This window comes from Sus scrofa, chromosome 2 (assembly GCF_000003025.6).
Source record: "Sus scrofa isolate TJ Tabasco breed Duroc chromosome 2, Sscrofa11.1, whole genome shotgun sequence".
NCBI classification, from domain to species: domain Eukaryota; kingdom Metazoa; phylum Chordata; class Mammalia; order Artiodactyla; family Suidae; genus Sus; species Sus scrofa.
In genome coordinates, this window is record NC_010444.4 from 54,290,567 (window position 1) to 54,302,751 (window position 12,185).

Here is a 12,185-nt window from a genome sequence, read left to right on the forward strand (position 1 = left end):
AGGCAGGTAGTATAAAACTTTAGAGGAAAACTTAGATAGAATGATCTTTGACATAAATCATACCAACATCCTGTTTGATACACTTCCCAGATATAATGACAGTAAAATAAAAATAAACCAATGAACAAAGACAATATTCATTAGTCATTAGAAGTGAATATGAATAATGACAACAAAAACCAAAATAAACCAAAGGGATCTAATAGTAAATTTAAATAGTGATGTAATTTTATAAGAAATTGAATTTCTAAGATGAAAACTACATTCAAAAGATAAACACAGAAATGCACTTCCAGTTATTTAATTTCTACTCTACAAGATTTAACAATATTTACTTAAGTTTGAATAGGAGTGTAGACCAATGAATTACAAATAGTATACTGGTAAAATTTAGTCTCTATTTTTTTCACATTACTGTATACAAACTTTCTTTACTAAAGTTTAATTCATCTAGACCAGTGTCTCTTGAAATAAATACTATGAAATCTATTTTTATTTTCCTCCAAATTTTTAAGTAATACTTTGAGATAAATAGAGTAAATTTCTAGAAAAGATACTTTAAAATGATGCTCAAAATAAAAGTGGGGAAATTCTTTTTTTGGGTAGGGAGGAGCTTCTCCCATGGCATGTGAAAATCACAGGCTAGGGAGCAAATTGGAACTACAACTCACAGCCTATGCCACCACCACAGCAATGCAGGATACAAGCTGTGTCTGTGACCTACAAACCTACAACATACCTCACGGCAACACCAGATTAACTCTGAAATTTTTATGTCTAGCCATCTATGAATTGATGAAATAACTGATGTTGATGTATAATTGATGCTGTTAAATAAAGTAATAAAGCTACATATTATAATCAGAGGATAGGATTGACAAACCCTATCTTGTCAAAAACACAGTAGTGATCATAAGCTGAATAGATCAAAAGACTAATCACAGACCTTCCCCACACACAAACCACTTTCACATAAAAGTTAATTTCATTAATTATCTTTTTTTTTGTCTTTTTTTTTTTCTTTTTGCTATTTCTTTGGGCCACTCCCACGGCATATGGAGGTTCCCAGGCTAGAGGTCTAATCGGAGCTATAGCCACTGGCCTACACCAGAGCCACAGCAATGCGGGATACGAGCCGCATCTGCAACCTACACCACAGCTCACGGCAACACCGGATCGTTAACCCACTGAGCAAGGGCAGGGACCCAACCCGCAACCTCAGGGTTCCTAGTCGGATTCGTTAACCACTGCGCCACCACGGGAACTCCTCATTAATTATCTTTTAATGAAGCTTGCATATCATATTTTACCCTTTGTTTTTTTCTTTTTTACTTTCCAGGTCAACCATCATTTCCAAAATATGAGCAATTCTACCATGGTGACTGAGTTTCTCCTCATAAGTTTTGCTGATACACCGAAGTTAAGGGTCCTGCACTCCATGCTGTTCCTTTCATATACTTGGCTACCTTGTTAGGGAATCTTCTCATTGTCACTGTCACCACATTTGACCAGAAACTTAACACACCCATGTACTTCTTCCTCAGAAATCTGTCTATCTTAGATATGTGCTACATTACTGTCACTGTACCCAATGCCTGTGTCTATTTTCTCACTGGTAACAGAACCATTTCTGTGGCTGCTTGTGCCACCCAGGTATTCTTGGTCATTTACTCTGCTTATGTGGAGATTCTGTTCCTCACTGTTATGGCTCAAGACCGCTATGTGGCCATCTGCCAGCCGCTCCATTACACAATTACTATGAACAGAAAAGTCTGTATCCAAATGACACTTGTCTCCCTGCTCAGTGGGCTTGCCTATTCAGGTGTGCACACAGGTAAAACATTCCAGTTGACCTTCTGTCAGTCGAATGTGATCCATCAGTTCTTCTGTGATGTCCCCTCTCTGCTGAGGATCTCCTGCTCTGACACCTCCAGTAACTTCATTTTACTTCTTCTATCTGCCATTGTGTTTGGTGGGATCTGCTTTATCTTTATTACTGTGTCATATATTAACATACTTAGAGCTATGCTAAAGTTTTCAATTAGGGAGCAAAGAAAAGCCTTTTCCACCTATGTCCCACACATCCTTGTGTTGTCTATATTTCTCATCATCTCCGTGTACCTGAGGCCATCAGTAACATCAGAAACTATTAAGGACATGATTCTCTCTGCATTTTATACCACAGTTCCTCCATTTATAAGTCCTATCATCTACAGTCTTAGAAACACACAGATAAAGGAAGCTGTAAGGAGAGTGGTATTTTAAAAATTATTTTCTGGAAAACAATAAAAATCTACTTCAGGAGTTCCCATCGTGGCTCAGTGGTTGACGAATCCGACTAGGAACCATGAGGTTGCGGGTTCGGTCCCTACCCTTGCTCAGTGGGTTGAGGACACGGCGTTGCCGTGAGCTGTGATGTAGGTTGCAGACACGGCTCGGATCCTGCGTTGCTGTGGCTCTGGCGTAGGCCGGTGGCTACAGCTCCGATTCACCCCTAGCCTGGGAACCTCCATATGCCGCGGGAGCGGCCCAAGAAATAGCAAAAAGACAAAAAAAAGAAAAAAAATCTACTTCAGTTGTATCTTAATGTCACTGAATGAGATCCAAACTTCTATAAAATAATCTCTTGTCTGGGTTTGATGTATTAGACTGCTCACTCCAAAATCATTCTTTTGTGACCTGGATAATTAATGTATAATGACTGCATTATATTAGCCTTTCTTTTTTATTCTCTATAAAATTAGCAACTCTATTTTAATGAATGAATATGATCTGAGATATTTGATGAGAATCAAATTTTCAATTATATAGTTTTGTGATTCATCGAGTATTAACATAATCAATAATGCCTTAGAGGAATCCTTAGCATGTCAAATATGGCTGCAATTTACCTGAAATCTGTCAATGAAATTTGAAATAGGTTTATAAATTATATGGTGCTTAATTATAGACACTTACGTGAAAGTTAAAAATAAGTGATAATCTATGATATATGTTGTATTAAAACTAATATACAATATATTTCAAAAGTATAGAAAAACTCCATAAATTATAAATGAATTAAACTGTGATTTAGTCTCCTTAATTATTGATAATGGAATTTCCTTTTCTTTGGTTTTAGTAGGTAGACTGCAATTCCCTTGTCTTAATCTTTTTTGCAATTACTTTAGCAACTCCATTCTGAACCATTTTCAGGTGGCAAAATTTGCTGCTGGCCTAAGGGTAAATGTTTCTGGTTTTTTTTTCTCCTATATGTCATTCGATTTTCTTTTTCTCCTTTGTGGTATCATGTCTGGCAGTTGTGTAGATATGACTCCAATATGTTGCTTAATCATTAACATATGCCAATTTTTAAATTTATTTTAGTTCATTTGGCAATCATAACATAACATTCTATCTATACTTGTAGCTCCATTTTTCATAAATACTTCTTCATCTTGGATAGAGAGATTAATTTTTCCTATATTGTATTCCCAAACTACATATACCCTTTTGCTCTATTTGTTCATAAAGACTTTTTACATGCGCAGTATTAAATTTTCTAAGGAATTTGTATTACAGACAGTAGCAAAATACCTGTTCTTATAAATTCACTATGTAATGGAAGAAAAGACAAGTTCAGAATATAAATATTTTGACAAAATGGTGACCAAAAAAAATGAGTATATTGCTTAAGTTACATCTTTAAAAGAGCCAAAATGTACGCTTTAACACTTTGTTTTCTCTCTGCAGATTTAATTAATGTGACTAATTCATATAAGTGGAATCATAAGTGGAGTGAATGGCTGATTTCACTTAGCATAATGTCCTCAAGTTTCATCCATCCTAAAGCATATGTTAGAATAGACTTCCTATTTAAAGCTAATAATTTTTCTCTGTATGTAAGCTGCATTTTCTTTATCCATTTATCTTTAGATGGGGCCTTGTGTTATGTCTAACTTCTGGTTATTTTTTTGTTTTAATTAACTGTGGTCCAAGAATGTTGACTGTATAAGTTGTAGTTGGTAGAATACACTGAAATTTTTTATGACACTGATGATTTTATATTCTGAGAAAAATTCAAAACTTTTCATTAATCTTATTGTTTAATGTATAAATTTTATTCCTCTCTCCTGTGAAAACACACACACACACACACACACAAGAGTGGGAATAGTGGGATGTTTTTTATTATGTTTCATATGAATACATAGATGTATCTTTTTTATTTAGAAGGAATGATCCAGACATCATTGTTTTAGACAAGCTTATAAAGGGAGCAGTGATTTGCAATGACTGTGATGTGACTGTCGTAACAATCAGAAGAGTCTAATTTTACTCTTTCATATCAGGCAAGAAGTTCGACCATGTTGATCAAGTATATTTAAATCTATTTCTATATCCAGAATTTCTCTTACCATTTGCCTTTGTTCTCTTGCAGTTGTTAAAAACAGAGAGGGATTTATTTGGTTAAATAAAATTGCTACTGAATTTTAAAATGCAGCATTTCTATTTATGACAACTCCTCTATTTTTCACCCTTTCTCAAGAAGTAAAAAGTAATGAAAATCAATTTATCAAACTGAGAGATTTGTTCCTGTGTCCAACATGTACACAGATGAAAAATATCAGATAATTTTAGAAACTACCAGTGTGTAAGTGTTAGAAATTTGAAATACCATATAAACCTAATCTAGATGAGAGACTGCTTCCTTTTCCAAAGGCTTATAGTATTGAACAATATTATCAGAAACAGCATCTCTACTTGTTTTAGCTATTTCTGAAGGAAGCAATCATCTTCACATACAAACATATCTTAATTTACAACAAAAGCGATTACTAATCAGATATGCAAATGTCAGTTTAAACATGTGTTAGGGTACTGTCTGCACTACTTTGTATATAGCATTAAAAAAATCCTGTCTTTATTACTGTGATAGTCCTGTAATATTTTTTAGGAACAACATTATTAACTTTAATACCTTTTAGAAATACAGTTAGGTTTGTTTATTTTTTCATATTTTCCCTCAAAATTGTTTGATTAATAAAATTAGCCTAGAAAATATCAGGATTGTAAGTATTATTATCAATTGTGTACAAATCAAATGGGAGAAAATTAAAATTGTTAAAACTGCATTAGGAGGTGTTCACGTTGTGGCTCAGCAGGTTAAGAACATGACATAGTGTCTGTGAGGATGCAAGTTTGATCTCTGACCTTGCTCATTTTGTTGAGGATATGGAGTTGCTGCAAGCTGTGAGGAAGTTCACCCTAGCCCAGGAAATTTCATATGCCACAGGGCAGCTATAAAAAGAAAAAAATACAAAAAAAAACTCTGGTTAATATTGTTAGTAATGTAAAATTATAAATAAATAGGAGCATTTCTGTAGTCTAGAAAAATGGGTCAAATTCCATCTTTATACATATTTTTCAGTACAACTAAGGCTTACTAAATAATAGATGAGTAACTTCATGAAGGATTTGTTATGAATAAAATAATCAAAAAACTAAATGTAAAACCAATGTGTGAAATCAAAAACAATTAAATGTTAACCAACTAGCCCTATTAATGACCACCATACTTGATTAGAATTTGTATATTTTAGCCTACTTGGAGAAGTTTTATCCTAATGGAATTTGTAGCATCAGGAGATGGGAATTAACACAATCCTATAGCAAAGACTTTCTCACTTTATTACTCATCTGATGTCAGAGAATGCAAAACCCTTGAAGGTGACTCCTCTGAAGGCAAAGAAAGAGAATACCAGAAGAAAATGAAATGGTAAAAGACCTTCTCTTATATAATGTCATATAATTTTTACAGTTTTTTTGTTTTTGTTTTTGTTTTGTTTTTCCCACTGTACAGCAAGGGGATCAAGTTATCCTTACATGTATACATTACAATTACATTTTTTCCCCACCCTTTGTTCTGTTGCAACATGAGTATCTATTTTATTTATTTTTTCTTTTTTAATTACTCTAATGAATTTATCACATCTGTAGTTATATAACGATCATAACAATCTGATTTCATAGGATTTCCATCCCACAGCCCAAGCAGATACCCCAACCCTGAAACTGTCTCCTCCAGAGACCATAAGTTTTTCAATATCTGTGAGTCAGCATCTGTTCTGCAAAGAAGTTCAGTCTGTTCTTTTTCAGATTCCACATATCAGTGAAAGCATTGATGTTGGTGTCTCATTGTATGGCTGACTTCACTTAGCATGATAGTTTCTAGGCCCATACATGTTGCAAGAAATGCTGGTATTTCGTTCTTTTTGATGGCTGAGTAATACTCCATTGGGTATATGTACCACATCTTATTGATCCACTACTCTGTCAATGGACATTTAGGTTGTTTCCACGTCTTGGCTATTGTAAATAGAGCTGCAATGAACATTGGAGTACATGTGTCTTTGCGAGTCGTGGTTTTCTCTGGATAGATGCCCAGGAGTGGGATTGCTAGATCAAATGGTAGTACTATGTTTAGTTTTCTGAGGAATCTCCATACTATTTTCCACAGTGGTTGCACCATTTACAATCCCACCAACAGTGCACTAGGGTTCCTTTTTCTCCACACCCTCTCAGGCACTTACTGTTTGTAGACTTTTGGATGATGGCCACTCTGGCTGGTGTAAAGGTGGTACCTCAGAGTGGTTTTGATTTGCATTTCTCTAATGATGAGTGACGCTGAACATCTTTTCATGTGTTTCTTGGCCATCTGTATGTCTTCTTTGGAGAATTGTCTGTTTAGATCTTCTGCCCATTTTTGGATGGGGTTGTTTGTTTTTTGGTATGGAGCTGCAGAAGGTGTTTAGAAATTTTGGAGATTAATCCCTTGTCAGTCATTTCACTTGCAAAGATTTTCTCCCATTCTGTAGGTTGTCTTTTTGTGTTGTTTAGGGTTTCCTTTGCTGTGCAGAAACTTTGAAGTTTGAGTAGGTCCCATTTGTTTATTTTTATTTTTGTTGTCAATACTCTGAGAGGTGGATCTGAGAAGATGTTGCTGTCATTTATGTCAGAGAGTGTTTGGCCTATGTTTTCCTCTAGGAGTTCGATAGTGTCTGGTCTTATATGTAGGTCTTTAATCCATTTGGAGTTTATTTTTGTGTGTGGTGTTAGGGAGTATTCTAATTTCTTTCTTTTCCATGTGGCTGTCCAGTTTCCCAGCATCACTTATTGAACAAGCTGTCCTTTCTCCATTGTATAGTCTTGCTTCCTTTGTCATAGATTAGTTGGCTGTAAGTGCATGGGTTTAATTCTGTGCTTTCTATCCTGTTCCACTGATCTAAATGTCTGTCTTTGTGCCAGTACCATGTGGTTTTGATGACTGTTGCTTTGTAATATAGTCTCATGTCCGGGACCCTGATTCCTCCAGCTCCATTTTCTTTTTCAGGATGTCTTTGGCTATTCTGGGTCTTTTGTGCTTCCAAACAAACATTAAAATATTTTGTTCTAGTTCTGTGAAAAATGTCCATGATAATTTGATAGAGATTGCATTGAATCTGTAGATTGTCTTGGGTAGTATAGTCATTTTGATAATATTAACTCTTCCAATCCAAGAGCATGGTATGTCTTTCCATTTATTTGTGTCATCTTTGATTTCTTTCATCAGTGGCTTGTAGTTTTAAGAGTACAGGTCTTTTGTCTCTTTAAGTAGGTTTACTCCTGTGTGTTTTATTCTTTGGATGCGATGGTAAACGGGATTGCTTCCTAATTCCTTTTCTGTTTTTTCATTGTTAGTATATAGAAACGCTATCAATTTCTGTGTATTGATTTTGTATCCTGCGTCTGTGCCAAATTCATGATAAGCTCTAACAGTTTTCTGATAGAGTCTTTAGGATTCTCTAGGTATACTATCATGTCATCTGCAAATAGTGATAGTTTACTTCTTCCTTTCCAATTTGGATTCCTTTTATTTCTTTTACTTCTCTGATTGCTATGGCTAGGACTTCCAGAACTATGTTGAAGAGTAGTGGCGAGAGGGGGCATCCTTGTCTTGTTCCTGATCTCAGTGGGAATTCTTTCAGCTTTTCACCATTGAGAATGATGTTCGCTGTGGGTTTGTGATATATGGCCTTTATCATGTTGAGGTAGGTTCCCGCTATGCCCACTTTCTGAAGGCTTTTTATCAGAAATGTGTGCTGGATTTTGTCAAAGGCTTTTTCCACATCTATTGAGAGGATCATATGGTTTTGATTCTTCAGTTTGTTAATGTGGTGTATCACACTGACGGATTTGCAGATATTGAAGAACCCTTGCATCCCTGGGATAAATCCCACTTGATCATGATGTACAATCCTTTTAATGTATTGTTGGATGTGGTTTGCTAGTATTTGTTGAGGATTTTTGCATCTATGTTCATCAGGAAATCGGCCTGTAGTTTTCTTTTTTTGTGGAGTCTTTGTCTGGTTTTGGTACCAGGTTACGGTGGCCTCATAGAATGAGTTTGGGAGAATCCCTTCCTCTGCAATTTTTGAAATAGTTTCAGAAGGAGAGGTGTTAACTCTTCTCTAAATGTTTGATAGAATCGCCTGTGAAGCCATTGGTCCTGGACTTTTGTTTGTTGGATTTTTTAATCACAGTTTCAATTTCAGTTCTTGTGATGGGTCCATTCATCTTTTCTATTTCATCTTGGTTTAGTCTTGGAAGATTGTACTTTTCTAAGAATTTGTCCATTTCTTCTAGGTTTTCCGTTTTATGTGTGTATAGTTGCATATAGTAATCTCTTATGATCCTTTGTATTTCTGTGGTGTCCGTTGTTATTTCTCCTTTTTCATTTCTAATTTTATTGATTTGAGTCCTCTCTCTTTGTTGCTTGATAAGTCTGGCTAGGGGTTATCAATTTTGTTGATCTTTTCAGAGAACCAGCTTTTCATTTCATTGATCTTTTCTATGGTTTTCTTTTTTCTATTTCATTATTTCTGCTCTGATCTTTATGATTTATTTCCTTTAGGTCTTGTCTGTTCTCTCTCAAGCTGTTTTAGATGTAAAGTTAGTTTTTTATTTGGGCTTTTTCTTGTTTCCTGAGGTGGTCTTGTATTCTATAAACTATCCTCTTAAACAGCTTTTGCTGCATCCCATAGGTTTTGGAGTGGAGTATCTTCGTTGTCATGTTCTGCTAGGTATTTTTTATTTTCTCTTTGATTTCTTCAGTGATCACTTGGTTGTTTAGTAGCATGTGTTGAGTCTCCACGTGTTTGTGTTTCTTGCAGTTATTTTTCTTGTTGTTGATTTCCAGTATATAGCATTGTGATCGGAATAGATGCTGATATGATTTCAATTTTCTTAAAGTTACCAAGGTTGGATTGTAGCCCAGGATATGGTCAGTCTAGAGAATGTTCCATGTGCACTTGAGAAGAATGTGTATTCTGTAGCTTTTGGATGAATGTCCTATAAATATCTATTAAGTCCATCTGGTTTAATGCATCATTCAGGGCCTGTGTTTCCTTATTGATTTTCTGTCTGGTTGATCTGTCCATTGCTGTAAGTGGGGTGTTAAAAACCCCACTATATTGTGTTATTGTCGATGTTCCCTTTAAGGTTGTTAGCAGTTCCTTATATATGTGGTGAAGCTGTGTTGGGTGCATAGATATTTAAAATTGTTATATCATCTTCTTGGATTGATCCTTTGATCATTATATAATGTCCTTCTTTGTCCTGAAATATTCTTCATTTTAAAGTCTATTTGTCTGAGTATTGCTACTCCAGCTTCTTTGATCCCCGTTTCCATGAATATTTCTTCCATCCTTCACTTTCAATTTGTATGTGTCCCTAGAAGTGGGTCTCTTGAAGACAGCATATATATGGGTCTTGATTTTGTTTGCATTGAGCCAGTCTATGTCTTTGGTTGGGGCGTTTAGTCCATTAACATTAAGGTAATTATTGATATGTATGTTCTTATTGCATTTTATTCATTACTTTGGATTTGTTTTTGTTGCTCTTTTCCTTCCCTTCTTCTCTTGTAGATAGAAGTTCTATCTGCCTATAGAAGTTCTTTAGTATTTGTTGTAAGGCTGGTGTAGTGTTGCTGAATTCTCTTGGCTTTTGCTTATCTGAGAAGGTTTGATTTCTCCTTCAAATCTGAATGAGAGCCTTGCTGGGTAAAGTATCTGGTTGGAGGTTTTTTCCTTTCATCACATTGAGTATATTATGCCACTCCTTCTGGCAGCAGAGTTCTGGTTGAAAATCTGCTGATAGCCTTATCGGGGTTCCCCTGTATGTTATTGTTTCTTTTCCCTAGCTGCTTTCAAGATTTTCTCTTGTCTTTAATTTGGTCCGTTTGATTAGTATGTGTCTCGGGGTGTTCCTCCTGGGTTTATCTTGTATGGTACTCATTGTACTTCCTGGATTGAGTGAGTGATTCCTTCCTCATGTTAGGGAAGTTTTCGGCTATTATCTTTTGGAATATTTTTTCTGTTCCTTCTCTCTCTCTTCTCCTTCTGGCACCCCTATAATACAGATGTTGGTGTGTTTCACGTTGTCCAGAGTTCTCTGAGACTCTCTTATTTGTTTTCAATCTTTTTTCTCTTTTCTGTTCTGCATCTGTAATTTCCACTAATCTGTCCTCCACCTCACTTATTCGTTCTTCTGCCTCCTGTATTCTGCTGTTGGCTGCTTCTAGTGAATTTTTTATTTCAGTTATTGTATTTTACATCTCTTCCTGCTTAAGTTTTATATCTTGTATCTCTTTGCTCAGTGTTCCTGTAAGTTATCCATCTTTGCCTCCAGTTTATTTCCAATATCTTGCATCATCTTTAGCATCAACAGTCTAAAGTCTTTTCCCTGGAGGCTGAGAATCTCCTCATTGCTTAGCTGATTTTCTGGTTTTTCCCTTTCTCCCTCATCTAGAGTTTTAGTTCTCTGTCTTTTCATATTTATAGGTTTTTGGTGTGGTGACCTTCTTACAGATAATAGAGTTGAAGCCTCTCTTACTTCTGGTGTCTGCCCCCCTTGTGGCTGAAGTCAGTATGGGGCTTGCTGTAGGCTTCCTGATGGAGGGGCTGATCCCTGTCCCCTGGTTCTATCCCTCTGGTGGGTGGGGCTTAGTCTCTGAATGAATTAGAGGCAGCTGTGTGCCTGAGCGGTCTTTAGCAGCCTGTTTACTGAGGGGTGGGCTGTGATCCCACCTGGGTTGTTGTTTGCCCTGGGGCTTTTCAGTGGCTGGCTGATGGGTGGGGCCAGTTTTCCCAAAATGGCCACTTCCAGAGAAAGGCACTGCTGCTGAATATTCCCAAGAGCTTTGCTTTCAATGTCCTTCCCTCACAACAAGCCACATTCACCCCTGTTTTCCCAGGATGTCCTCCAAGAACTGCAGTCAGGTTTGACCCAGATTCTCTTGGAGACTTTGCTTTGCCCTGGGACTCTGTGCACGTGAAAGTCTGTGTGCGCCTTTTAAGAATGGGATCTCCGTTTCCCCCTGTCCCTTGGAGCTCTTGCACACAAGCCCCACTGGCCTTCAATGCCAGATGCTCTGGGGCTCTTTTCCCTGTGCCAGATCCCCACACATGAGAGTTTGATGTGTGGCTCAGAACTCTCACTCCTGTAGGGGAGTCTCTGTGAACCAGTTAGTTTCCAGTCTGCGGAGCTTCCCACCTGGGAGGTATGTGGTTGTTTATATGGTGAAATTGCCCTCCTACTCTTGATGTGGCCTCCTATTTTCTTCTGGAGTAGGGTAGCTTTTTTAAGGTTTCCAGTCCATTTTGGTGAAATGTGCTCAGTCTTTAGTTGTGAATTTGTTGTTTTAGGAGTATAGTTGAGCTCCAGTCTTTCTATTCCACCATCCTAATCCCCGCAACAATTTTTAGTTTTTTAAACTGAATCTTTTACATGAAAGTATTTCAGGGATTACTAAAATATTTATAAAATTTACATAGGCTACACTGATTTTACTTTTACACAAAGACTTAGCTTTTATTTTTATCAACATTTCAATTATTTTATTTTTTATAAATAAACTCATGGAAAGTGATATTTGATGGGCCAATATTGGTTCTTGGATATCTACAAGATGAAAGGCACCAATTAACAGCAAGAAAAAATATTTCTGACCAGTTTATAAGCACTAACCCATACTCACTATTGTCATTCAAATCAAATACTAATGATTCGTGTTATACCAAAATACCTCTATGATATTGTCTCATGGTAGAGGTTTGGTATCTCTGTCTATGATTCCTCTGTATCAGATGGCAACACTCATCGTAGAA

The 12,185-nt window shown here is 36.4% G+C and overlaps 1 pseudogene; it reads left to right on the top strand.

Moving 5' to 3' along the window:
* On the top strand, positions 1,361-2,265 carry LOC110259741 (annotated as a pseudogene).